Here is a 5,080-nt window from a genome sequence, read left to right as displayed (position 1 = left end):
GAGTCACCTCGAATGCTGTTCGAGAACGACAGGTCGAATCACCAGATTAATGTACAAATTTTGTAGTCGGGCCACACGGAGATAACCCGGAGAGTGCTCCTGCTACCATAAGAAATAGCGCCACATAGCTCCATGTGTAGGTCCCGTGTGTAGCACGCAGAATGTAGTTGCAGGCACTCGTACGGCCTTCTCTTAACCGATGCACGGCCATCTCTGGCACCGAGGCCAAACCGGCTTTCATTAGAAAACACGACAGACCTTCAACCTGCCCTCCAGTGTACTCTCATTCGACGCCATGGAAGTCGCAAATAGCAGTGGTTTGGGGGTTGTGAAATGCACAGTACAGAGCGTCTGGCCTTTAAATAACAACTTTGTAAGAGGTTCACTGTGTGCCATCTGCTGCAGGTGCAGTACAGTGTGCCAAACACAGTGGTCTTCCCCCTCAGTAATGCCATGTGGCCATTTGGAGCAGTCTTCTTGCCATCCATAACCCCAATCTTCTTGTGACCGCCACTGCCAGCAGTCGCGTACATTGGGTACATTCCTGCCAAGCCTTCCTGCAATATTGACGAAGGAACATCCCGCTTCTCGTAGCCCTATCCACGACCTCGTTCAAACTCGATGAGTTGTTGTTAGTAGTGTGTGTGTGTGTGTGTGTGTGTGTGTGTGTGTGTGGTGTGTGGTGTGTGTGTGTGTGTCACCCCTAAAGGCATTCTTGACTAATGTCAACTAACCGTGACAAACTCTTAGGGCCGTTACAGTGTGTATTTAAAGCAGATGCGATTTGCATCCTCGTAGTGGGGACTACGAGTGCCAGTATTATGTGACTGGTGTGACATTTGAATAGACGTATCATTCAGATGTAAGAACATACCTGCCAACTTTTGTTTATGTCATACCTTTTCGGTGTTGCCATTTTCCCCCCCATCAGTTATCTGTATGTTGTATTCTTTCCACATCACTGAAATTTGTTTTTCCCTTTTTATAACACCACCAAGCTCCCATTGTTTAAATTTGTTAATTTTATGTATCCTTCCATCATAACTTCATTTACTAATCCCATGCTTTTTGACCTGCTTGCCATCTGACTTCAGTACAATTGTGTTTAGAGTCACTTATTTGATTGATGTTAAGTTGATCGGTATGGTTTTTAAGTCTAATTAAGCCTAGAGTTGTGGTGGATTTGACTTATTTTTAACATGTAGTGTCTTTCCATTTTTGTCAGCTTTAGAGGAAGTTTCAAATGCATAGAAATTGTCGTGTTTCATTTTACTCTTGTAGGACACAGGTGCTCGATTTTTCATTTGCGAAGTTCAAACTTTTGTTTGTGACCTCTGTCTTTTTCGTTCCTGTAGTAACGTGCGAAGAACCGTTTAATAGTTATTTTAATGCTTCATTTTGAATACATAAGAATGAAGAAACTTACATTGGCTAAGTCACACCTTGAAATTCCTTATCTGACTGTCATTCACTTGATTAACACACCTACGGGTTTATGGAATCGCGACGAGTAATCAGTATTTGCACGGCAAGCAAAGCTGATTTGTAATACTATGTGAGTTACATAATACACTGATGATGATAACCCCTCAGTGCTAGCTTGTGAAGAGCAGATTGTTCTGTTCAACAGGGAAATATGAATTAGGTGATAAAAAATATGATGATTGGAATATTTGCAGTAAACTGCTTAATACAAATGTTAAAAACATCTCTCATTGCAAAATGGACATATTGAGCAGTGGAGAATTTCTTACTGCAACTATTGAACCTACAGTTTTCATCAAGTGCTAACATAGTCTCTCTCTCTCTCTCTCTCTCTCTCTCTCTCTCTCCTCTCTCTCTCTCTGCATGTGCGCCTTGTCTCTATAGTGGGTAGGTGGGTAGCTTGTGTCCAGAATTTTTTTTATTGTGGCATTAACATTTTCGAGATTTCGCACAAGTCTTACTCAGGCGCTGCCCTATGCTGGTGCACATATGACAATCAGATGTTGTCTCAAAGGGTGAACTTAATATATGTTAGAAGAATTGAATCCCAACACTTAACTACAAATGCTTGAAGTGAATAGGAGAAGGCAATGTAAATGAAGAAAAAGGGAACATAGAAATTGCTGAATGTGCATATTGCTACCCACCATAGAATGGAGATGTTGAATCACAGGCAGGCACAACAAAAAAGACTGCTAGACAAATAAGCATTGGCCAAAAGGCCTTCTCCTGATACACTGTCTTCTTGCAGAATATTACTTTGTCTTTCTTTGCATTTTTATAAAGCAGTAAATTCTCATCATACAAAAAGTTTTTTCCATTACTTAGTTGAAAGAAATTCTGCTGGATCTCTTTTCAAGTATGTGTGAAGCCATTTGCAAAGTAGAGAATGTTCCATTATACAAAGTGGTGGCAGAAAAACACACACAAAAGGAGGTGATAATTAGGCAAGCTTTCAGAGCCAGTTGCTTTTTCATGCAGAAGGATTGAAGTGGAAGGAAGACAGGTGAAGAAAAGGACTGGAGAGGTGTAGGAAAAAGGGGTGGATTTCAGAGCAGTCTCTGAACCAGGGGCAGGGGAGACATAGCAGACAGGATGAGACGGAAAGACTGATTGTTAGGGACTGCACTGGATAGTTCTTGCGAACTGGTTCTTGCCACCCACCTGGCCTTAATTTACATTAATTTCTTGTAACCGAGTGAGGTGGCGCAGTGGCTAGCACACTGGACTCGCATTCGGGAGGACGACGGTTCAATCCCACATTCGGCCATCCTGATTTAGGTTTTCCATGATTTCTCTAAATCGCTCCAGGCAAATGCCGGGATGGTTCCTTTGAAAGGGCACGGACGACTTCCTTTCCTGTCTTTCCTGAGACCGATGGCCTTGCTGTCTGGTCTCCTCCCGCAAACAACCCCCCAACCCCCCAATTTCTTGTATCTCAGCACCTCGTGACAGTAACTACTACTTTCTTCGCTCTGTTTTAGTTTTCTACATCTTTCATTTTTTTTTTACCTGTCTATCTTTCACCATCCCTCTTCCACCTCTGTCACATAAAATGCATTTAGCTTTTCACTCTTCATAACTCGTACACAATGTTTTAGCAGTAATCTCCGTCTTTCACATTACTGTGTCTTCCACCTTTAAGCTCTCAGGTTTTCAAATGTCATCCGGTGCAGTCCCCAACAATCAGTCTTTTTTTTCTCATCCCTTCCAATAAGTCTCCCCTGACCTGCAGTTCTGATGACTCTTTCAAAATCAACCCCCTTTCGTAGACCTCTCCAGTCCTTTTCCTTCACCCCTCTTCCTCCCTCTTTGCCTGGAAAAGAAGCCACTGGCTCTGATAGCTTGCCTTATTATAACCTTTTATGTGTATGTTCTGCTGCTGCTTGGCGGGTAGCTTTAATGTGTATCCAGTTACATTATATTGTCAAAAACTGATTGTTTACATTATACAAAGATATTTGTTATAAAATTTTGAGACAGGAATGCGTTCAGGAGATGAAATTTTTGTATATGTATATTGAGAGTTCTAAAAAGTAAATCAAACTACCATTGCTTTGTTTGAGACCTCCCCCTCGCATGTTTGTCTGCCCTGTACCTTGTGGGTCCATGTCATCCTTAATTTGACCTCCTGACGGTAAATATTTGTCAGCAGTTGTGTCTGTTAGTTTTATCCTTTTGATACAAATCTGTTTGTTATATTACAAAACTAACGAAACATACTGCTAGCAATATGCTTTTATCTAATTCTACAACTCATTGCTTTGAACATAAAGGGAATTTTTGTACTTTAACATTACTGTTTCTATGATTATCTGTGTACCGTGTGGCCTCCCTGTCGTTTGACCAGTCCATGACTGTACAATGGATGTCATCATCATAGTTTATTAGTTTTTTTTTATCATCCTTCTACAGAAAACTGTGCAAGGTGAAGGTGCTATATGGAAGATGAAAACATTTATCTCAGAGCTTATCTTCGTGACAAAAAATCTGGACATTTTGTGCCACAAACAAGAGTAGGGTCTCCTCTCCAGTGGTCCCTTGTATTTCGTCAATATTGTCCAGTAGTAATACGATAACGGTCACCATTTGTAATAGATCTAGCTTATGAAGGTATCATGTTCTGGGATGTGGCAAATGAACATAATGAGACTTTGTGAATTATCATTGTGATTTCATGGGGACATAGTGTGTAAACTAGTGTGGTACACTCCATGCACAATTTTTATGGTGATGTAGGCATTCTCAAGGAGTTTCATACAAACAGTGTATGATACTTTCTGGCAGGTGATTGTGCCCATTGCTAAAATTGTGTTAATTGTGTTGGAATATACAAGCCAGTTGCTGCTTTAGTGCATACGTAACAATAAAGATACAGCTAAAATCTCTGGGCACATGAATACCATTTAATACAGATGTCTAAAAAAAAGTAATTTGCCACAAACAAAAGGGCCTGTGTGAACCAAACTGTCTCTCCTTTCTGTTAGTTGGACTTGGTGTTGTATGTTGCAGTGAGTACAATATTGTATGTCCCTTTATGATGAAGTCTGTGGTGTGTATAATGTGCAACGCAAGTTTTCTACTGAACAAAGATACGAACTGGCAGCCACAAAACAAGTGTGCTGTATTACCTCACATACTTTGGATGAGCCATGTGCTAGTTCAACCAATATCAGAAGAGCATTGTATATTTACATGATATGTAAACAAACAATTTACACTTCTTTTATGACACTGTGTTTCAATACAGTTCTGAAGTAAATTGATTTGCCTGTTATAATGTTCATATCACCTAGTAATCAGAGCAGGTGTATCAAAATTAACTAGAAATAAAGCTGTGAAATGGAGGCTCAAAGATATCCAGGTATCTTTCAAAGAGAATTCGTCATTAAGTGGAACTTGCCCATAATACTTAAGATTTCGTAAATTTGGTTGTGATATTTTAATTGTAATAACATACAGTCAGCATTAAATACCTGAATATAATTACTGGAACAAAGAGGAATATTGGATGCCTTATGTCTTCATGTTCTAAGAATATTTTTAACATGGTAGATTGACACATTGTACTATTTCTCATAACAGTTTCTCATCC

The sequence above is a fragment of the Schistocerca americana genome, chromosome 4 (assembly GCF_021461395.2).
Source record: "Schistocerca americana isolate TAMUIC-IGC-003095 chromosome 4, iqSchAmer2.1, whole genome shotgun sequence".
Taxonomy (NCBI): Eukaryota; Metazoa; Arthropoda; class Insecta; order Orthoptera; family Acrididae; genus Schistocerca; species Schistocerca americana.
This window is presented reverse-complemented; position numbering follows the sequence as displayed.